Genomic DNA, 25,174 nt, shown 5'->3' with positions numbered 1-25,174 from the left:
TGGCTCTTCGGCCTCTTGTCGGCTGCTTGTACGATGGATTGTACTTGACGCTTCATTGTTATGTATAGGGTTTTTTCCTCAGTATTAGGCATAGTGCTTGCTGTAGAACTCGATGTTTCAGTGTCTATAGTTCCTTCCCAGCTTGGGGTGTTACTTGAGACATTTTCTGTATCTTGTGACTTTTCTGAATTGCTTATTGATTTCAATTTACTTAACATACCGTACCTTGTATTTCCCATGAATATAGGTTGTCTTGAACAATTTTGATTGGTATTTTGGAATATTAAAGTTCGATTAGTTTGCTTTGGTGGTACTTTGGCTTTTGGGTCGCATCGGTTGTTTGAACTTTCTTGCCTTGTTTGTGTCAATGAGCTAGGTAGAGGGCTTTTGTAATGAGTAGAATCTTTTGGCACTTGACAAGCTCGAAGTTGATTGAAGTGGCGTTTTATTACATACCCATCATCAATTTCTACGAGATAGTGAAGTCGTCCCAGTCTTTCAACCACAGTTCCAAATTTCCACAGAATGGATCCTGCGTAATTTCTTGATTGTACTCTCTCCCCAATATTGTAATGTTTGTTAAATATTGGTTGTTGAGCCTCATTTTTGTCAGCTTCGCCAGGCCTTAAGAGATCTAGCTTGGTTCTCAAGTTCCTGCCAAACATTAATTGTGCTGGGGATGCACCAGTACTTAGTGGTGTAGCTCGGTAGCAAAATAATAGTGCACATAGTTTTTCATGTAGAGTGCCTGGTTCAAACTGCATGCACCTCAGTTTTGTCTTGAGTGTTTGGCAAAATCTTTCCGCTTGACCATTTGTAGAGGGGTTTCCTGGTGCAATGAATCGTTGTCTTATTCCTTGGCGTTTACAGAATGCTTGAAACTCTGCAGATTTAAAAATTGTGGCATTGTCACTGACCAATATTTCTGGTAGGCCATGGTGACTGAATATTTCTCTGAGGTAATGAATAGTACTGGCAGTTGTTGGCGCACTTTTTATCGGATATATTTCTGGCCACTTTGACCTGGCATCTACAACAATCAAGAAGTTGTGATTCAGAAAAGGTCCTGCGTAATCCATGTGGACTCGCTGCCAATTGCGTTTTGGTATTTCCCAAACATGGGTAGGAGCCTTCTCTGGATTTTTCTTATTCTCACAACATGCCTTACAACTTGCCACCATACTCTCAATATCTGTATCAATGTTTTTCCAGTAACAGTAGTTTCTTGCCAGACTCTTCATCCGCACTATTCCTACGTGTGTTGAGTGTAATTCTTGGAGGATTTTAGGTTGTAGCTTTTTTGGAATGATAACACGATTTCCTCTAACAATAATTCCGTCTTGAAGTGATATTTCTGGGTCAGCGACTTCTCCGTTTAGGAGCTTTTCCTTTAAGCGAGAGAGTTCTTCTGGCCTAATTATGTAGAAAAATAAAAGTGAAAGTCATTTTAGCAAATTTCCCATATAGGGAATATTAATAAATATCTTACTAATATTATAAATGTGAAAGTTTGTGTGTTTGTTTGTTTGTTTGAAGTTCAATCACGCATTAACTACTGAACGGATTGGGCTGAAATTTGGTATGATGATAGCTCACATTCCCGATTAACATATAGGCATATTCTTATCTCAAAAATCCTTTCGGGCACCGCCCCAGTGGCTCTGTAGTTCCCCATGTTAACCTTATGAGTAATTATATTAAAAGGGTAGACTTTAGTCAGCTGTTTCAAATAAAAAAGTTGGTTCTATGATATGTAAAAGCATTAAAAAGTTATAAAATTTACCAACAGGGTGCAGCACAATTTTTTTTTTTTGCATTTATGAAAACAGCTAATTTGAACTAAGCAGCTATAAAAAAACTGTGATACGCGATGATAACTGTCAAAGTAGGATTGTTTACGGAGAAGTGGTAGAACATTTATGACTATGGTAGATGTGTAATACTATAGGGTACCGTGAATTTAAAGAAGCAAATTTTATCAAATTGTGTCCTCCCCATTGAAAACTAAAGCTTGATCATAACTGCAATAAGAATTTTATACTTATATGCACACCCCGTACGAAGGACGGGTTCTCTGCTAGTAATAAATATATATACTAGCTGTGTGCCCGTTCTACGTACGGGGATCTTATAGTAGTCAGTTGAATGTGACAAAAATCACACAATGTGGGTTTTTGGACATTTGTAATTTTATTTCTTAAGTAGGTAGGCCATGTATTCTATGGAAAAGTACTGGTATCAAGAATCGTTGTCGAAAAGGTTGTTAGATGAATAAATAGGTAGGCGTACGTATCCAAGGGATGGGCTATGAGCCTATTAGCTGTATGGTCCAGCGATTGCATTACACGGTGAGTAGAAACAGAAAGTGACACATTGGAAAAGCGAGTTCAGCATCATCCGTAAACCTCTGTTACAATCACCCACTGCAGTTGTATTTTTTTTTTACTTTACACTTTACACAATCGCCATTGAAGCGCCGTCAATCAGTGGAAACCTTGTTTGTAAGCTATTGGCGACGATCATTAGGTGTCCCAGCCATATACAACACTGATTCAATGTCTTTTTTCTGGTTATCCAAACTTAAGAACAATTTTATACACAAAGAATTTCTGGTTCCTGACCTGGATGAAGCCTAGTTATTTAATTTGATTTACGGTTACACTATGATATTGCACTTGCGATTAATTAAATCCGTTATGTAAGAAACACGTTTTAATCTCAACTGGTTGGGACTTGCTTTCAAAACGTGATTCGAAATGGTTGCGGTATTTGTAAACAACATTTGTAAACATATCAGTGACAGCTAGAAAAATAATCTTGATCTGAACAGCTGGTCCTTAGAGGCCAAAAACACGATACATTCAAATTCATATATATATATATATATATATACAGGATGACAAAAAAAAGTCTGGAAACGGTTTAATATCTTTTTAACTAAATTCGTTAGAAAATTCAAACATTTCACATCAACTTATATGTATGAAAACTACTTTTTGCAATCATTGCCATTATTTGACCTTCACCAGGGGACGGCCCACGAGGAGTAGGTACATAACCTTTAATGTAAGCATAGGTTGATATGCACATCATTTTAAAGGTCTAGTCAAGTGGAGTTTATTGCCGGAAACCGCGTCAAAAAAGGTTCATCCGTTACAAAATGGCAGCTGTCGAAAGTTCTAGTAAAATATACCTGCACAGGCCTTAGTATGGGCAAATACTCGTATTAAACATTAGCTTGAGAGCTTAAACTGTATTTTAAAGTCAAATAGCTCATAGACTACTAGTATTCAATCTTAAAAACAAATTTAACTGGGTTTCAGATTTCCCTGCTAATGTTGACTATTAGTATTTACCAATACTAAGGCCTCTGCAGGTATATTCCGCAAGAACTTTCAACTGCCGCCATTTGGTAACGGATGAACCTTTTTTGACGCGGTTTCCGGCATTAAACTCCACTTGACTAGACCTTTAAAATGATGTGCATATCAACCGATGCTTACATTAAAGATTATGTACCTACTCCTCGTGGGCCGTCCCCTGGTGAAGGTCAAATAATGGCAATGATTGCAAAAAGTAGTTTTCATTCATAAAAGTTGATGTGAAATGTTTGAATTCTCTAACGAATTTAGTTAAAAAGATATTAAACCGTTTCTAGACTTTTTTGTCACCCTGTATATATATATATATATATATACTATTATATAAAAATCTAATGGTGTCTGTCTGTATGTGTATTACTAATAGGTGCAAAAACTACTGAACCAACTGGGCTAAAATTTTACAAAAATATAGTTACCATACCAAGGACCATTATAGGAATATTCACATTTTGATACTGACCGTAGGCTTTGCCCCTTTGGCTTTAAAAGTTCTGATGTGAAGATTTTAAAAGTAAATATTGATTGGTCTCCATGGCTGTGATGAGAAAACTAACAATGTTTGTTTACATTTGCTTTGACATTTAAATATAAACAAGAAGAACTGCTAGACTGCATATTTCACAACTTCAGACAGCTAATACAAAGAAATTAAATATAATATTTTCCATAACTATGAGGTAGGTTTATTTTAATCTAAGTAGTGGCAATATGATGGTTTTACCTCATATTGGTAAAACCATCATATTGCCACTACTAATCTAACCTTTTATCATGGATTATTTATTCTAAAACTATGTCAATGATTATACAAAAAAAAAAGATTCTATAACCGTTGCTGTATCATCTCCTGGTATCAACTCCGGCTCTGCTTTGGATTTTTTTAAAGCGTCTAAGTTATGAAAATAATATTATTTATATGATTTCATGGAAACAGTATGAAAATTACAATGTATAGATGTTTTATATGAATTTGGAGGCTACTTTAAATAAATTCTAACTGCTTAACATGTGTTGGATTAACTTAACATAACTTGCACATCACATTGTTTTTTTTATATATATAGGTATATGGTAAATTAAGTTATTGTGTTTTGCTAAACCTATGATTAAATTAAACTAAAGAATATCATCAATAACTAAATTGTACGTCGTTGATTTTTGTTTTTTAAAATCTGTTGTATATGTGTAACTATAATTAATTATCAAATGGTAATACAAAAAACTCTTATTTTATCTTTTTCAGTGCTTTCAGTTCACATTTACTTTATTTGATAAATTTATTATTTGTGTTTTGCCACTCCACTGATTAAATTAAACCAAGGAAAATATCACAAAACTAAGCAGTACACTGTGTTCCTTTGTTTCTAAAATCAATGAAATATCTGTTACTATGTTTACTTAATGGTAAGTGTGCAATATGTAAAGGCAATGGACGATGGAACTGATTATAAAAACTGGTTTGTATATTAAGTTGTTTGTTGATATTTTTGTAGAGTAGAATCAGAGATGCAGTGAAACATATAAGGAGGCCTTGCCGTCAGACCGTCACCGCTCTTTTTTCGTCTGTCTAGAAACGGGACAGCGGAATTTGAAATCGGAACGACGCTTCCCCCACTACTGCGCTGTGCCGAACGCTTCCGAATCTTACCGAGCAGTGCCGAACTTAAACGTCAAATTCGATGCTGTCTGTCGCGTGGTCGCGTGGTGTCAACTGTCAACAATGAATGTGTGCCAATTTTGCGATAAGACTTTAGTGAATAGGTGGGTTTTGACTAGACACCTTCGTGAAGTTCACGAATTAATTGAGGAGGAGAAGGATGTACCAAGAAATACCATTTGCAGCATATGCAACAGCTCATTTAGTAGAGCAGAGATAGAGACACATTTTGCAGATCTGCACAAAATTCAACTTGTCAAGTCAGTTCTTAGTTTTTCTAGTGCGTCAGATTTCTACACTTGGAAAAGCAAGACGGAGGAAAAGGAAAATGTGTTGTTCACAAAACAAACAGGACAGAGGATTCTATCTGGTAAGAAGAGAATTTATTTTAAGTGCAATAGATCGGGAAACTTTGAACCTAAGCCTATATCCGGCAAAAGAAAAAGGGAAACAAAGATACAGGGTTCCTGCAAAATAAATGGTTTCTGTCCTTCCTCAATAAAGGCAACGTTTTTTGAAAATGGAAATGTCGAAGTAGAGTACTGTGAGACTCATGTAGGCCACACTTTTGACCTAGCTCACAAACCATTGACCTTTGATGAACGTCAAGATATCGCCGGAAAAATATCAAATAAAATTCCTTTTGGCACAATACTTGAAGAAGTTCGGTCAACTTTGCAACCAAACTCGCTAAAAAGAATACATTTACTGACGAAACAAGATCTGTATAATATTGAAAAAGAATTCGGTCTTAATGAGACTATGCGTCATTCGAACGATGCCATTAGTGTCGAAGCATGGGTACAAGGCCAAAAGGGTGAAAATGACTGTGTTTTGTTATATAAACCACAAGGGGTTGATGAAACTGCCACATTCGCCAAGAATGATTTCGCTCTTGCAATAATGACTGAGGCACAAGGAGAACTTTTGAAAAAGTTTGGTTCAGACTGTATTTGTATAGACAGTACTCACGGTTTGGGCGCTTATGATTTTGAAGTGGTAACCGTTATGGTAATTGACAATATGAGACAAGGATTTCCGTGTGCATTTTTTATCACAAACAGAACAGATAAATCTGCTGTAAGTGAATTTCTTTCAGCAATCCGAGAGAAAGTTGGAATGATAAATCCTAATGCGTTCATGTCAGACATGGCTGAATCATTTTATAACGCGTGGAAAGAAGTAATGGGCCCAGTTGATAACAGACTTTATTGTACATGGCATGTCGACCGTGCATGGCAAAAGAATCTGTCAAAGATAAAAGATTGTGATAAAAGACAAGCAGTATACAAGAAGTTAAGAGTTCTGCTGGAAGAAACAGATCCGAATGCATTCTTGGCAATGCTGGGACCAGTTATTGACGAACTTCGCAGCGACCAAGCCACCGAAGAATATGGTGATTACTTCAAGGAACATTACGGGTCAAACTACCATTCATGGGCATACTTTTTTCGAGTAAATGTAGGAATATATGTAGGAATATGTAGGAATACTAACATGCATCTGGAAAGTATGCATAAAACAATAAAGCATTTTATATTGGAAGGAAAAACTGTCAATCGACTTGATAAAGCGATAAGTGCAATTATGCAACTCATTAGGCAGAAACTCTTTGACAGATTACTAATAATTGAAAAGGGAAAACTAACTTCAAAAATAAAAATTCTCAGAAACCGTCACAAAAGTTCTTTGTCCATGAACCCAGACTTAATTGTTAAGTCCGAAACTTTAGAAAATTCGTGGAACGTGGCGTCATCAAATTCTGCAGAAATGTACACGATTTGTCAGATAAAAGAAGAATGTCCATGTAGCATTATTTGCAAGCAGTGTACAGCATGCATACACAAGTTCACATGCACATGCATTGATGCATGCATTAAATCTAACATGTGTAAACATGTGCACCTACTATGTCGGAAATTGATGTCGGAAGATCAAGGTGAAGCCTTTAATCAAGAAGCCCTTAACCAAGATCAAGTCAAAAGTTTGGAAGAAAGAAAATCAATATTGGCAGAAGTCTCAACTAAAACTGTTCTGCCCACAAGAGTGAGACCTACTGACAAACTTCTACTAAGGCAACAAGTTGAGTCAATTTTAAATAAAATTGACAACCCGGAGAGTTTAAAAGTAGCTGATCAATGCCTGAAAAACCTAGATGCAAAGTTGACATCGATAAAACAAAGGAATATTGCCTTAAAAGTAAGAACCAAGACCAAAAAGATAAAAATATAGCCTCAAAGGCGTTTTTTTTTCAACCAAAAACAAAAAGAAAAAAGGGTTGAAAGCAACTTCCCGGCCTACACGAGAAGAATCTCAGCACATTGCTTTAACAGCATTGTTGCTCAGTACAGGGGTTGAACCTTCAACTCCATGAGTTGCTTAACCAGGTACGGTAGGCTAAGATCAATATTAAGACTAGTTTATTTAATCCATATTTAACTTTAAACAGTAATACATTATTGTATTAACTGTAGTCTTATTATTAATAATACATTTTTCCCCCAATTTTTATTTAATTTATATAAATGTCATCATATTTACTTATCATTTAATTTAAAACAGATTGTAAATAAAACCAATAAAACTTTGTAAAAGAAATATATTTAATAATTTTTAATCATTAGGTAATAATCAACCATCAATTATAAATTAAATGAAATAGTAACAGCTGACACATTCTTATTTTCTAAGTTAAAGTTCTTGTACTTCAAATTTTTTTACTTGCCTTGAATTTTCATAATTTGAGTATTTACTTAAACAGAATTGAATAAGCATGAGTATTTACTTGTACTTCTAAAAAGCCTTTCCAAGAAAGTATATACCCTCAGAAACCTATAAATTTGGTGTGAATAACCACCAGCAAATACTTGCCTAAAGAGTAAATACTTGTTTTTCAACTAGTTATCAGTAACCCATGCTTGTTTAAGTTAACTTGTTGATAAATGCATGTAACACATTCAGTATGGTGTAATACACTTATTTAAATTATGTATGACACTAGTGATTTCCGCAAAATAATGCTTGGGTTGAAGATGGAACCTTTGTGGTATTCCTTCGTTATGTTCAAGCTATTTGTTAATGAAAATCCATCCACAAGTCTCAATAATGCAAAACCTTCACATTTTACATGTTTAAATGAAGGCCTTAGACCTTCAATAATATATATATTTATCATATATAGCCTATAATATATATATATACTTGTACTGTATAATGTTTACTTTAAAATGGAGTACATACTTGCAAGTATACCCTCATATCCGATAGATCAGTATACCACCTCATTTAGGAAGTAGTACCTGGGGACCAAGCTTTGCTCGGGGAAAATCATTAGTTTACTCTGAAAACAGTTTAGTATTGCAGATACATTAATCCACTCCCAAACTCCACACGTCTTACCTTTACTACTTCCTTCACCACTCCCTACGTTGTGGACCTGTTTGCCCTCATTTTAGATTTGCAGATCTATAAATGCCACAGACAGTTCCCACACTCTGCACTGCTAGCCTTACTACTTCCTTCACCATTTCCTACGTTATGGACCTGTTTTCCTCCCTTCTCATAGCATTTTAGGATTGTAGATACCCTAATCTAATCCCCATTAACAGTTCCCACACTCCAGACTGCTCACCTTTACTACTCCCTTCACCACTTCCTACGTCACAGACCTGTTTCCCTCCCTTCCCATAGCATTTGAGGATTGCAGATACCTTAATCTAATCGTCATAAACAGTTCCCACACTCCACACTGCTAGCCTTTACTATTATTGATAAAAAAAGTCCTCCTACAATGTATCCAGTAATCTTCAGTATCATCTTTGCTCAATAGTAACAACTGATGTTTTTCCTTTTGTACTGTATTTTGTAATTGCTAGTATACTGTGGATAGACTACTAACAAGTCTTTTGTTTACTTTTTCCTTGTTATTCAATTCAACTAACATGGTTACTTAGCAACCCATAAGACTTTCAGTTTCATTTTTCTACGTAATTAGAATTTTTCCTACAGTCACCCGACAAAGTTGGCTTCCTTGTACTGTTTATAGTACAGAAAGCTGCTAATTGCTGCATATTTATACTTTGCCGTACGGTTTATACTTTGCCGCACATCATGATTCCAACGAAACAACACAAAACAGCGTGGTTCTATTATGCACGTAATCTGTGTACGCTTGAAAATAGGTTGGCAACACTTAATGATAATAATATAAATATAATACTATGAGCAGCTGATTGACTATTATAACTACGATTTAACCTGTCATTTCGTGTTTATAGTTTCGGTATTTCTGAACTTACTGGACTTTTCTTTTAAACGTTTTTAAAACATTCCTACGATCTTAATAAACAAGAAAATACCTTTAAAGCATTTTTTTTAGGCGCGGAAACCACTTCAAATTACAAAAACATACGGAACTATATTCTCAAAACGCGGAGCACATTTCTTGCCGAGGAAAAATAGCGGAGTGATACGGACCGCGGGTACTACTTTCTCTAGGACACCATTTGTGTTGCCAGCTGAACCTAAAAACGTGTTGTATAGTGTTTGAAAGACTAATTATTTATATGCTTTATAGTGACTGTAGGAAAAATATAATGTGTAACACGAGTGAAAAAGGCCTTTGCTGCACTCGAGATCATTCCGTAAACATTGCTCTCGTGTGCAGCAAAGTGCCACTTTCACCACTAGTTACACAAATAACTATTGTTGGCAGTTCTAACTGCAATAAACTCGTTTTTAGACCAAAAATAAACTATTTACAACATTTGAAGACAATCGTCGGAGCCGTTTTCAAGATCTTGGTGCAAGCATACATACATAAAAGCAAATAGCTCGTATTAGAGTATAGGATTTACTTGCAAGTAAAGAGTCGCTTTTATTCACAAGATATTACCTGAACGATGAATACTTGCAAGTATTTACTCGCAAGTAAATACTTGCTGTACTTGTATTCACTCGGCCCAGTGGTATGCTAGTGAAATCTTTTACTGAAATAAAAGTTTTTGAACTTGAACACACACACTGACATCCCAGATATTTTCACAGAGAACCTACAAACATAAACGTAGACCCATGTTGAGTAACTTGTGACACTGACAAACAAACAAAATAAACAAGTAGGCCTATAGAAAATTCACAATAAGATATTTCTCATTTAAAATAGCCTAATTTTTATGTTCATTTTGTTGTTACAGTTTCCAAGATGAAGAAAATGTTGTAAATAAATGTTAATATTATTTGTGTGTGTTAGTGTATAATATAATATGTGTTAAATTGTCGCTTTTGAAGAAGAATTTATTTTGAAGACGAAGACCAGGAATTTTAACACGATCTATGTTACTAGTTTTAAAATGTTCACAGCTGAAAATAGGCCTACCTGTAAGCTATAATTTAGAATGACATGGAATGGAATTAAACTTTTTCTTTCTATACTTTTGTTATTTAAACAGTGTAAACAACAAGTAATAATAGTTAGGATTTTTATGTAATTCATCTTTATTTGGACTTATATAGCTATTTGTAATTTTTAATAATTATTCTAGAAATAATTTTCAATTAACATATTTAGACTTATATTTAACACTAGGTGAAACCCGTCGAAATCGGCTTAAAGCTAATTATTCATCTACGGAAAGTTAGGATCTAGTGGATCTATTTGAATATACTTTGAAGTGAAGTTGGCTTTTACTCTTAAACTGTTAGGGACCTCCTCGTTTATATGGTTGTGCGGCTTCATTGGCAACAAATAATTCAAATTACATAACAATGCCACATTTCCAAAAAGCAATAAATACTGTAAATTGGATGTTACGTCAATATTGACGTTTACATACATTGTTAAACAAAGTATCTTATAAAGGATGATGTGATCAAGTTTAAAAGGAATATGACCTTTCTGTCATGACAGTAGCTGCTTAAATAGTATTTACTCTTTGTGCCTTTTTTACAGCCAAAATGCCGTGTTATTTTAAATCATGTTAACAACCCAGTGAGCCACGGTCTGTAATATAGATCACTTCAAATAATCTGTCAAGATAGGTACCATTTTAGGCCAGGTTTCTGTGTTTGGATGTTATTACACACGATAGGAGCACAATAAACTTCTTCTGCAGATAATAATCTGCTGGAGAAATATACGTATAAATATAAATGTAACAATGTGAGTTTGAGCATTTTGTAACTATATGGGTAAGTTACATAGTATTTTCGAGGCTGCTGCTCAGTGCACTTTAAGAATATATTTTTAGAGATAAATTAAATGGTTTTTGTTGCTGAGTAGCGTTAGTAAACATGCACAACCCATTTCGTTATTCTAATAACATTCAAAGGCTCTCTAAGAGTTCAAATTCTTATTTGTATACTTATTCATATTATGTTATCACTAAGTTGAATTAACAACATCGAAGTAACCTCTCTGAAAAGTCTGTAGTAAATTGCAATTTTACAGCTTAATGACTTTCTAAATCATGCACATATTTCTACATAAATATTGTAAATTGTTTTATCCAGTTGCTGTAAACTACTATTAATTTAGCAAAATATGGACACTGGGGGCAACGTGCCCTTCTGCACTTGTATAATTTTTCCAATGATTGAAAACATGTATAACAATAATCTCGTGAACCTATGACGATCTGTATCATAATATGATAAAATATAAGCAAAAGTGGGGGAAAAGGCAGACAACAACCCGTACAGCAGATATAAGATAGTTCAATAAGAAATTATTGTAAGAGTTCTGTGATAAAAGGAATTTCCACTGATTTCGTAATGGAATGTTATATTGCAAAACATGACATGATACAGAAGAAAATAAATTTTATAATCAGAAAATAACATTGCAAATACTTCTTTTGGACAATTTAGTAACTCCCAATAAATGTGTGTTGTTTAAAACACAATTGAAAAATCAACAGCTGTTTCATTAAACAGTATTATCTACATGGCCAAAATGTAAACAAATTTGTCAAGGTATCTTTAAAAGCTTCTGGGGCAGAGCCCTAAGGGAATTTACTTCGTGTTTCTTTTGTTAACTCATCTACAGACCAAGGCCTTTCTTTGGAGACCTCTACCAAGTTTCTACGTCCAGCCGTTCTCTCAAATTAGTGGAGACAAAGTTTCCAATTAAATATTTAGATTTCCCCATGTTAATCTTATGGAAGAAAACCCAACTTTAATGGAAGATCCTGCCCAAACTAATAAAGATTTCAAAAAACCAAAAACACTTTGCAAAACTACAGATCAGGGCCATTTTTTTGACACTTCAATCATCAAAATCGGTCCAAAAATGTGGGAGGAGTTCTGTTTACAAAAATCGGCTTAGCTTATTATATATATAGATTAAACGGCTACTGTACTTTGTTCCCGCGTAATTTAAAACAAGCTCGGTGATGACAGAAGCAGAAACCCGCGGTCAGATGTTTAGTTCGGATTTCAATTCCGCTGTCCCGTTTCTAGACAGACGAAAAAAAGGCGGTGACGGTCTGACGGCAAGGTCTCGTAAACATATAGGCCTACTGTATTTTCTGTTACATTTTTTAGTCCTTGATGTTTTTATAATCCTATTAGTTTTGTCTACTGTCTTTAATGCTAAATTATTTGTTTAAAATCTTTTATAGTACCTATAGATATAGTTTCTTTAATATTTCAAAAAACTGTATTGTCTTTAATGCTAAATTATTTGTTTGAAATTTTTTATAGTACCTTATAGATATAGTTTCTTTAATATTTCAAAAAACTGTATTGGTAAGGCACAGCAATATTTCTAAAGTTTATAACAGCTGACTTAGTTTTGCTAATGATTTATTGTACAAGATACTGAAGATGGAAGGATTTGTGATTTAATATAGAGTGAAATTTAAAAAAAAAATGTTCATTTAAATTTAATAATTAGTAATAACTTCAAAATTGAAATTTAAAATGTCAATAATAAATAAAAATATATGTAATTAAGGGAGATGAAATGGTGGTACCCACTACTTACCAGATTTAAAGTCATAACTTAAATGTTTCTATTAAGGCCATAAAAGTTAAATTTCGTTTCTAAAAATGTTGGCGGATGTGTAACTATTATATGCAACAGATGTAAAGATTAAAATGTATCTATTTTGTGTCCTCTTCCCGTTGCAAAGCACGGGTACAACAGCTAGTATTTATATATGTGTCCGTTAGCGCGATAACTTGAGCAAAAATCAACTGATTTTGATCAAACTTGGTACAAACGTGTAAACCTACGTTTATACGAACGAGTTCGCGAACCAGCATGATCGGACTATGAGAACAGGGGTTTATGGGGGGTTTTATGGGGTAAAAATAGGTTTTTCCCATTTTGACCCTAAAAACATAAAATTTTTTCCCAACCATTTTGTAGAGGTTAAAAAAAGAAATAATTTAGTATATTGAAGCATTATTGTATGCCTAATGGTTGCGGAGAAAATTAAAAAAAAGTGTAAATTTAAAATTCCCATGTTATTCTTATGGAGAAAATTGTAAACTGTTGTAGTTTGCTTGTTTATGAGCATATTTTGATTACATTTGGAAAATTCCTTTCCAGACGACACTGCTTTTTTATCATCAAATCAGGATCCTATTCTGGCATCATCAAACATTCAGGCTGCATTAGACGATTTGTCTCAGTTGCTACAGAATTGGAAAATGAAAGTAAATAAAAAAAAATCTGTTCAAGTTACATTTACTATGTCTACAAGAACTTGCCCCCCAGTAACATTGAATAATGTCATGCTTCCACAATCCAACGAAGTTAAGTACCTTGGTATGCATCTCGACAGATGGCTTACATGGCATTCACACATTTGGAACAAACGACTTCATTTAAATTTAAAAACAAACAAACTAAATTGGCTTATTGGTCGAAATTCAAAATTATCTGTTGAAAATAAATTACTTTTATACAAAATTATATTGAAACCTATTTAGACCTACGGCATCCAACTCTGGGGAACAACTTCAAACTCGAACATAGAAATAGTTCAACGATTTCAATCCAAAACACTAAGAACAATTTTACAAGCACCTTGGTTTGTCACAAATAAAGTTATTCATCAAGATACAAAATTACCCTATGTTAGAGAAGAAATAAAAAAACGAAGTGAAAAATATCAAAGAAAATTAGAAATCCATCCAAATTTCCTGGCAGTTAACCTCCTCGATAATAGTGAAGCGACATATAGGCTCAAAAGAGTTAATCCAATAGACCTTCCAAATCGTTTTTAGTTAAACTTTTTAAAAGTTTTTTATGTTAGTGCACTTGATGGAGTGTATCTAACCCATGTTAAAATGGTCATGAAATTTATTTATTGTTCTAGTATAGAATAGATTGTAAATAAATACTTAAAATAAAAATTGCATACTAAACTATTAACATTTTACAAAAACACCTTTTTACCCTCCCTGTTGCAGCAAACCTGTACTCGTTAAACTAATGCTATTTAAATAGGGAATAAATGTTATATTTTTAAGGAGACATTTTAGTGTAAATCCAATCAGGCAAATGGAAATTCGCTTAGTCTGCAGGTTTGCTGCGGCGGGGGTATTTAACATTAGTCTTATGGGTTGCTAAGGAACCATGTTGGTTAAATTAAATAACAAGGAAAAAGTAAACAAAAGACTTGAAGTTGTAGCATGTTAGTTATTATGTTAGTGGCATAATAAGCCATCTACCCACAGTACGTTACAAAATACAGTACAAAAGGAAAAACATCACTTGTTACTATATTTGAGCAAAGATTATATTGAAGATTACTCGATATATTGTAGGTAGGCCTAGTAAAGGCTAGCAGCGCGAAGTGTGGGATCTGTTTATGACGATTAGATAAGGTATCTGCAATCCTAAAATGCTATGGGAAAGGAAGGAAACAGGTCCGCGACGTAGGAAGTGATGAAGGAAGTAGTAAAGGCAAGTAGTCCGGAGTGTGGAAACGGTTTATGACAATTAGATTAAGGTATCTGCAATCCTACATGAGAGGACTGCCAAAAGCTATAAATGCAGGAGGTTCTGTATGCCTGTATGCTGATGATACCAGTATCACAGTTACAGGGGAATCCCAGGAAGAAATAGAGCTTAAAACATTTTTAAATCTTGTATCAGTCAGTGAATTTTCAAACAGTAAAAATCTTTTAATTAATTCAAATAAATCAAATTTTTTATCATTCAATACAAAACAGGCTAGATTAAAATTACAACCAAACGTTCAGCTAGATGGATAAAAAATTATTCAAGTAAACCATACAAAATTCCTTGGATTGATTCTAGACGAGAATTTGAGTTGGGATAAGCATGTTGATCATGTAGTAAATAAAATGTCAACTGGCATACATGCTTTGAGACAAATGTCTCATGTATGCAATATTGATACTCTCAAATCAATCTATTTTGCTCTGATCAACTCGCATATGGCTTACGGTATTGCTATAAATGGCGGGACTAGCAATAAAAACCTTAAAAAAATTCTGAAACAGCAAAAGAAAGCATTACGAATTATCTTTAATATAAAAAATAGAAAATCTACAAAACCATATTTTTCAAAATTAGGTATCATGACGGTTTATGACCTATATATATTTGAAACCATTTTACATGTAAAAAAATTTAACACACAAAAATACAGTCAAAAATCACATACATACAACTTGAGAAATAAAAGATATGTAGAACCACATAAATTACAGATTTTTGAAAATAAAACAACTTTTATTGGTACTAAATTTCTTTATAATCTGCCTAAGAATATTCTTTGTGAAAAAAAATATAACAGTTTCAAAACCCGCCTTAAATCAATAGAACCTATTGACTCATCCTATCTTTTCAAGTAAAGATTTTTTTAATTCAAGGAATGTAAAATAAAAAAAAATTATTAGTGTCATTGTCATACAACAACATAAAAACAGTTTTATTTGTAACCATCATATTTTAATTAAGGACATTTATTAGTTGTAAGATTTGACTCTATTCAATGTATTCATGTAAATACAAAAAATGAATAAAGATGATTTGATTTGATTTGATTGATTCTTTTGTGCCACTTGCAACGTCTTGATAAACAGGGCAGGTATTCGTGGACCCAACGCTTCAAAAAACTATCCAAAAGTATTCTTACGCGGGCTAGTTGTTTCTTACATAGTTTATCTTCATCAATATTTATTTTGTAGGCTTCGCGTAGAAAGTGGTTTGGTGTGATCGGCTCAGGGTCCAACGGGTCAATTGATAAGTGTGTGAGTGGACGTGAGTTAATAATAAACTCCACGCGAGTCAAAAACGTCTGCAGTTCTTCATCTTTTGGGTACTGGGATCACATGACACTTTTCAATGCTGTTTTTACTGACCTTATCAGTCTCTCCCAACATCCTCCCATGTGTGGCGCACGGGGAGTAATGAAATTCCAATTAATCCCACTCTTGACGACTGTCCGTTGAATCTGGGCGTTATTTAAAGACTTAACAGCATTTCGAAGTTCATTGTCTGTTCCTACAAAATTCGTACCATTGTCAGAAAACATCTCAGATGGGCAAGGTTTCCGGCTTATAAACCTTTGAATTGCCATAACGCAACTCTCCATACTTAACGAATGTGCCACTTCGAGATAAATTGCACGTGTAGAAAGGCATGTAAATATTACACCGTATCGCTTTTCATGTCTTCGGCCAACAGTCACTTCAGTTGGGCCAAAATAGTCAACACCAGTGTAAAAGAAAGGATACTGTGCCTTGACTACTTGTGACATTGGCAGGGGTGCCATTTGAGGTGGACTTGGTTTGGCGTTGTCAATCCTACAACGCATACAGCTTCTTTGCACTTTCTTCACTATTGTGCGAAGATTAAGTATCCAATACCGTTCTCTTGTCATGTTCATTACGGTTTCTATTCCTTGGTGGAAGCATTTTTCATGGAAGTTCTTCACAATAAGTCTTGCTACATGACATTTTCCATCTAAAATAATTGGGTATCTTCGGTCAGTGCTTATCTCAGGAGAATTTCGTATTCTTGTAGACATCCTGATGAGGTCTTTCTCGTCAACGAAAGGAACCAACGTGAATATTTTACTTGACTTCGGTAGTGACTTGCTATTTCTTAATAATGCCTTTTCTTCTTTAAAACTTTTGTCTTGGGAATTCAACACTAAGATGTGTTCAGCCTTAAGAATTTCATCTGGTTGAAGTTCCAGTATCAATCTGGGGTTATAGTTCTTCTTCAGTCTGTCTTTGTCATTTCTTTTGATCCTGGATTGCAATATACCAATGTATCTCAGAACCCACGCAGTTACTCGTGTTACCTTATTCCAGGAAGAAAATCTCTCAATATTGATAACGTCTTCTTTGTCTTCGTTGAGTAACCCAACGAACTTTTGTTTCACCTCTTCACTGTTTTTTGTTTGCAAGGTTGTCGGTTGCTGTGGCCAATGACTTGAGTCGTATTTTAGAAACTCGGGGCCATAAGTCCAAAATTCATGAGTACTTGTAGTGAATTTCTGGTTGCTTCTAGTAGCGATATCAGCAGGGTTATATTTTGATGGCACCCACTTCCATTCATCAGCTTGTGAAACTTCAAGGATTTCCACAAGTCGGTTAGAAACAAATTGTTTAAAGCTTCTTGGATCAGATTTTATCCAATGTAACACTGTAACAGAATCTGACCAAAATATTTTTAGGACGATGTTGATGTCTAGGTCGTGTATAATTGTTTTAACAAGCCTACATCCAAGGACAGCAGCTTGTAGTTCCAGTCTTGGTATGGTAGTTGGTTTTAGAGGAGCCACCTTTGCCCTCGACATAACCAACATAGTGTTGTATCCAGTATTCTCTTTAGTATTCTTATGTCTTAGATATCCAACAGCGGAGTACGCTTCTTCACTTGCATCGACAAAGACATGTAGCTCAACCTCATTTATCATAAGGGTTTTGAAATAGCATCTCGGAATGGTAAAATATTGTAGTTGTTTAACTTCTTCCAACCATTCTTGCCATTTCTTAGTAAGTCCTGTTGTTAGTACTTCATCCCATGTTTGTTTTGTTCTCCAAATCTCTTGCACTAACATTCGACCTTTGATTGTAGTAGGGGTGACTAGTCCCAAAGGATCAAAGATAGACATCGCAGCCTTCAAAACCTCACGTTTACTTGGATCCGAGAAATAATCAAATCAAATAATAATCAAATCACCTAATGTTACCTGTAATGTAATCAAGACATGTTCACCTAATGTTATTAAAGAAATTGGACACTTAATTTCGAAACCCCTAGCAAATACAGGGTACGGCAAAAAACCGATCCATTTTCTGCAGCGCACTGTTCAGCGACAGGTCGTCTGAGGGTGGTGGGAGTAAGCTCGTTGGAAAGCCTATACAATGCCATTTTTTTGTCATAGAGCAGTGGTCGTATGAGCTACGTGCGGTTATTATCGAGTCGTTTGAAAAAAGTAATGATTTAGTCATTGCAACTCAGCGGCAGTTCCGTTCTTTTATTCAATTAGGTCAACATAGAGAGGTTCTGTCGTGATTATCTGTATAGATGGTTGCCAAATTATACAGATTATTATTCTAATCCATAGGGATGAAAATTAACCTCAAAATTCGTATAACTGAGCGGTCAGACATGTTCAAGGCAGCCGCTTGTTTTCGGGCTGGCATACGAGGACTATTTTCCACAGCAGCACGAACTCTATCGAATGTTTGTTGTTTGGCGTCCGTTCTGACTTTGGAAGGCCTGTCAGCTTCCTTTTCTACGCAGAAGCCGTTGTCCTAAAGTAAGTTACCCACCGCATTATTGTGCTACGCAACGGTACTTCTCCATGTCGCCTTAATTAAAAGAATGCATGAAACTGCCGCTGAGTAGCAATGAATGAATTCACTATTTTATAAAAACGACCGCACTAGCTCAGGCGACCACAATAAATGGCATTGTGTAGGCTTTCCAACGAGCCTACTCCCACCACTCTAGGACGACCTGTCGCTGAGGAAGGTATGGGGGTTTAGTGAGTGGGAGAAAATTTCACGCCGTTCCGGCCAAACCTCGCATGCGGGGTTGGTTCGGCAGATTGGCCACAACCTAAACCCCAACTCTCACTTGTTAGCTGCGGAGAGCTACCTTCTGCCACTGGGTGTTGGTCCACCTACAGAACCAAGTGAGGGGGGCCCTAGACTAAGGTGTAATGCGATCCGTGCCAAGAGTCTTGTGGCACTGAGGGCCTAATATTCAGTGTCTTAACGGAGCCTTCTGGGAACCAGGGGTAACCCAGTCGTACGCACCCCTTACCTCTCTAATCGGGTCACTGGGGAGGTGGACTTAAATACCCGGTATTCGTGAGAACAATGTAGACAATCTGACCCAAATGGAGGAGGAAGGTCTACTGAAATCTGACAATGACGACAAGCTCGCAGAAACCGGAAAGGAACGAAAAACGACTTTCCAGGGGTGAGTTGCAAAGATGGAGAATAGCGGATGCTTAAGCCAAAGGCGAAAAGGTGCTAACCAGAAGTGAGAGGAGGCTGGTGTGGGCTGCCAAGCACCCTAACTCTGCTGCCTGCAAAGCCAGTTCCTCCGGGAACTAGGATGCTGGGAAAAAGCAGAGCAAGGGTGGTACCCCCAAAGCTGACTCTAATGAAGCCTCCAGGAAGAAAGGTGGAGGCTGTGCTAACGCAGCCACAAAGGATTGGCTGGTCAAGCAAGTTCAGGAGCTGAGTCCTTTCAGGAAAATCTCGCTACGGCTTGCCCCAGCCAGAGACCTTGTGAAAGCTGTGAAGGTATATTTATGTGCCCAGCCCTACAAGGTCTGCGTATGAGATCCCTCGTACGAAAAACGACTTTCCAGGGATGAGTTGCAAAGACGGAGGATAGCGGATGCTTTAGCCAAAGGCGAAAAGGTGCTATCCAGAAGTGAGAGGAGGCTGGTGTGGGCTGCCAAGCACCCTAACTCTGCTGCCTGCAAAGCCAGTTCCTCCGGGAACTAGGATGCTGGGAAAAAGCAGGGCAAGGGTGGTACCCCCAAAGCTGACTCTAATGAAGCCTCCAGGAATAAAGGTGGAGGTTGTGCTGACGCAGCCACAAAGGATTGGCTGGTCAAGCAAGTTCAGGAGCTGAGTCCTTTCGGGGAAATCTCGCCACGGCTTGCCCCAGCCAGAGACCTTGTGAAAGCTGTGAAGGTATATTTATGTGCCCAGCCCTACAGGTCTGCGTATGAGATCCCTTGGCCTATTGATGGGAGATCAAAGGGAAAAACAGTTCACCATAGTCAAAAGGCTCTCACGGTTCACCAAAGACCTGGGATTTGACGGAGAATGAGGATCTGTGAACGAGGGTGCACAATAAGCTGTTCTAGCTGCGATGCAATCCCATGGTAACTTGTAAGCCTGGCCCTCTATTTAAAAAAAAAAAAAAAAAAAAAAACCTGTCGCTGAACAGTGCTCTGCAGAAAATAGGTCGGTTTTTTTGCCGCACCCTGTATAATCAACAGTTCATTTATAACTGGAATGTTCCCTGACTCACTAAAGACCTCCGTTGTGAAACCATTGTTTAAAAAAAGCAAACCAACAATGTGTGGTAACTACAGACCCATAACTCTAGTCTCAACCATATCTAAAATATTTGAAAAGGTAAAGGTAGTAATTATAAGATTAACAACATTTTTAGAAAAAAATAATGTTATGTTTAAGAATCTATTTGGGTTTGTAAAAGGAAAAATAACAACTAATGCAATGTTTAGTTTACCCTAATAAATAAAGTAGTACAGGCTCTAGACTCATGAGAAAATGCTTTAGAGCTTTTCTTTGATCTGAGCAAAGCCTTTGATAACGTAAACCACGATGTACTTCTCATTAAACTGGATTCCATTGGGGTGAGAGTGCTGGCACAGGAGTGGTTCTCTTCATATCTCCGCAAGAGGGAGCAGTTTGTTGAGGTCAGAGGAGTTGACAGTTCTGGGTGTGCTTGACCCTTTGTCTCCTCTCGGGACATCGTCACTCGTGGGGTTCCCCAGGGATCTGTCCCTGGACCTGCACTGTTCTTTATTTATGTAAATGAATTGACTTCAAGTGTTGAGGCTGGGGTGGTCTGCCTTTTTGCGGATGATATATCTGTAGCCCTGTCTAGCTCAACTGCCAAGGAATTGGAAATAAAATCTTTTACTGATGCAAATAATACTAAGCAGTGGTTTGACTCCAATTTACTGAACCTCAATCCCAACAAAACTGAATTGGTCCCTTTTTCAATCCAAGGCAATCCTTTTATAAACATCCTTCTAGACGATATAGAAATTGAGTCTTCAGACACTGTAAAATTCCTTGGTCTAATATTAGACAAAAACCTCCGATTTCATGACCACGTCGACAATGTATGCATGAGAGTGGGGTCCGGTATCTTCCTTTTAAGGCAACTATCACATTTCTCCGATCAGAATGTCCTTCTGACAGCCTATTATGGTGTCATCTTTCCTCATTTGGTCTACACAGTACCGACATGGAGATGCGAGAATTAGAGAACTAGATTTTTATTTCGACTCCAAAAAAGAGCAATTCGAACTATCTTAAAATCAGTCCAAGAACTTCTTGTAAAGATTTATTTTTGTGTTCAAGTATTTTAACTTTTCCTTGCTTGTACATTCTTGAAACACTCTTTTTTTAAACAACTTCTCTTTGCAACCCCCAGATCTTGCCCATATTATCTGCGAAACAGCCTCAATCTTCAGATACCTAAGCATTCTACTTCTAAAAAAAAATCTATATTACAACGGAATCCTGCTCTTCAATGCTTTGCCAAATCATCTAAAAATTAAGTCGGACACGGTAATATAAAAAAAATCTCCAGAAATTACTAAAATCAGCTACTACCGTGTTCGCGAGTTTATTACTGACAGGCAGTCATGGGCATAATGAGGACATTTCTAAACAAAATGTAAAAAAAATATAAATAGCTTATGGCATGTAGGATAAGGAACTTGTTGAGAGTGAAAATGCTGTTGCAATCATGTATGCAGATGTCACAACCATTTTGATCAAGGACAACACAGCCCAAAGCCTGTACCTTAATTCAAAATCGATCCTAAATAAAGCCATCCTCTACTCAAAGAACAATGACTTAGCAATAAACCCCACAAAAACTACAACTCTGAATTTCAGTAAGAAAAAAGACATAGTCCCTCAATTAGAGGATGTAACAATAGAAAACCATACAAAATTTCTCGGTGTTATCCTTGATAACAAACTAACATGGAAAGAGCACATCAACCACCAAAGCAAAAAAATCAGTGCCAGAATATATGTCATCAGAAGAATAAACTACATAGGCGGACTCTCTGTGGCCAAAACAGCTTACTTTGCACTGGTAGAGTCGCATATTAGATATGGCTTGACAGTGTGGGGAGGAACTTCAACAAAAAATATGAATCGAATCCTTGTTCTTCAGAAGAAAGCCATAAGAGCCCTCGCCAACCTTGTCCCACCACAGACTTGCAGACTAGCATTCGCAAACCTAGGAATCCTCACAGTGGTGTCTCTCTACATACTTGAAACCATAAAGTATGTGGATGAAATAAACCCCCTAAGAAACCAAGACCTGCACCACTACAACACCCGTCATGGCTCCAAATTTGCCCTACCAGTTCACCGAACAACTCTTTGGGAAAAAAACCTTCCTACACCGGCTGCAAACTGAGGAACCATCTACCTGACTACCTGAGAGACCTGACTGGCAACAAGCTACACCAGGAGTTGAAGAAGTGGCTAATCGCAAGACCCTTCTACACAATAAAGGAAAATTATGGAAATTAACACATACAATTCACTATTGTATTGACACTATTGTAATTCTTAACGAATGAACAATAAAGAATATCGTATTGTATTGTACTTTGTAGATATTTTATGTATTACTGTAATTTACATAACCAATGCATGTTCTCAACTCATGTAAATCTGGTTAAAAAATATACATTTTTTTTAAGCACATGCACAACTTTGAAGGATTGTTACATATTGAAGAAGAAGAGGGAGAAATGTAGGTTCCAGCGAGTGTGTTCAATAAAAAAAACTATTATTCATTCTGATAGCCCCTGGACTACGGATAATGACTTTATAGGCTTACCTCCGTCAGTAGTCCAAAATTGTGTTTTCTATTTCAACTAATGTTGATCAAAGCTAACATGTTTCGTTGCACTGTACTCTGGTTAACCAATTTCTTTATTTTGGTGTGAAATGAAGTGAAAAAAACACCTATGATTTCATAAATAAAACTAAAGACTTTAAAATAAAAATGCACCAATCTCTTGCCTCATTTGACATTGTAAACCTATATACCAATGTCCCATTGAAAACCACACTGGACATCGTCTATGACAACCTAAATAAACATTCAAACTTACTACCTGAAGCAATAAATGAAATGTTACAACTATTAACTGAAGTACTCCGTCAGAACTATTTTACTTTTAATGGTAAATATTATTTACAGAACGACGGATTTGCTATGGGATCGCCACTATCGGCACTATCAGGTATCTTATCTGATATCTACTTGAATCACGTTGAAAATAATAACATATTTTCAGATAAAAACAAATACAAAGATAAGATACTCATGTACTATAGATATGTGGATGACACCATTGTATTGTTTGATGGTAACAAGAGACAATTAAACCTCCTCCTCAAATATTTAAATCAAATAGCGCCAAAATTAGAATTCACGCTTGAAACAGAAGAATCCGACTGCATACATTTTTTAGATTTAACCATAAAGAAGACTGTCGACAGTTTCGATTATAGCATATACAGGAAACCAACCACTTCTGTACAAACAATCCACAACAATCCATAAACAAAAACAATCCATATTCTCAAAAAATGTCAGCATTTAATTCATTGGTCCATAGGATGTTAACATTCCTATAAACGCGCTATAAAAATTATGAAACTGAATACAAAATTATAAAACATATTGCTACAGCCAATGGTTACAAAAGCGGTTTAGTAGATAGGCTCATCACAAAATACAAAAACAAACAAGGTGTGAAGATTGACAGCTCTGAAAAGAACAAATATGTCTGCGTGGAATACAGTCACACTATCCAACACACATTAAAGAAAGAACTCGCTAAACAAGGCATTGAACTAGCCTTCAGAACTAAAAACCGTACTAGAAACGTGTTGACGAATAAAACTGAGATAGGTGACAAAATAGATAAAACCGGCGTGTATAGGATATCTTGTCCGGATTGCCCAAGTAAATACATAGGGCAAACAGGCTATGCCTTCCAAACACGATATAAAGAACACCGACCAGATCCTAAACACTATAAAAAAAAGTCTGCGTTTGCCCAACACCTTGTAGATTGTAATCACTCAATGAGTGATATTATGACCGGCTTGGAAGTTTTACATTATTGCGGGAAATGTAATAAATTGGACACACTTGAGGAGTATGAAATATATAAAATGAACATAGACGAAGAACACAAGGAATACATCCTCAATGATAAACTACAGTTCAAGTCCCACTCCCTCTTCAACACTGTTATCTCATCTGGAACAGCTGACCACCGAGCTGATAACAGAGAAGGACGAGACGAAATTACATAACCCGTGTCCAGTCTACCTACAACCGCTGCCGTGCCGTGTCATGATAGCGCTATCGTGTTATTTTGTGTTTTAAATGTTCCGTGTCCCGTGTTGTATTTTATGTAAATTATTTGATGTTTTTGACGTAAAGCCCCGACGATGTTGCAGTGCAACGAAACATTTTAGCTTTGATCAACATTAGTTGAAATAGAAAACATAATTTTGGACTACTGACGGAGGTAAGCCTATAAAGTCAATAAAAAAACTATCAACAGAACCATATTTCATATGTATTTACCATCTTCTTAAGAACAGTACAAGTGAAAGTATTCTCAAACTTATTTTTATTTACTTTCCATCATATCAATGAGGTGTAATATGCTGATTAAAGAGTTATTTAATTAAATGGAAAATGCTGTTTAGTATCACATGAGTTTTGTAAAAACCCCTGTTTTATTGTGAGTGGTCTATCATGTTAAAATAGGTCTTTTAATCTTTTTATAACTTTATGCTAAAACTTTGTTTTACTAACTGGGATTATTTTTCTTATGGAAAGTAGTAAAAAAAGAAAATC

The 25,174-nt window shown here is 35.9% G+C and overlaps 1 protein-coding gene across 3 annotated transcripts in view; it reads right to left on the bottom strand.

Moving 5' to 3' along the window:
• The window catches only part of LOC128983559 (WD repeat-containing protein 91), a 203,035-nt gene that overhangs the window by 7,183 nt on the left and 170,678 nt on the right, over positions 1–25,174 (bottom strand). The gene's annotated exons all lie outside the window — the stretch shown is intronic.

The sequence above is a fragment of the Macrosteles quadrilineatus genome, unplaced genomic scaffold, assembly GCF_028750875.1.
Source record: "Macrosteles quadrilineatus isolate MER2022 unplaced genomic scaffold, UCM_ALF_1.0 Scaffold_1__1_contigs__length_201487025, whole genome shotgun sequence".
Lineage (NCBI taxonomy): Eukaryota > Metazoa > Arthropoda > Insecta > Hemiptera > Cicadellidae > Macrosteles > Macrosteles quadrilineatus.
This window is presented reverse-complemented; position numbering and strand designations above follow the sequence as displayed.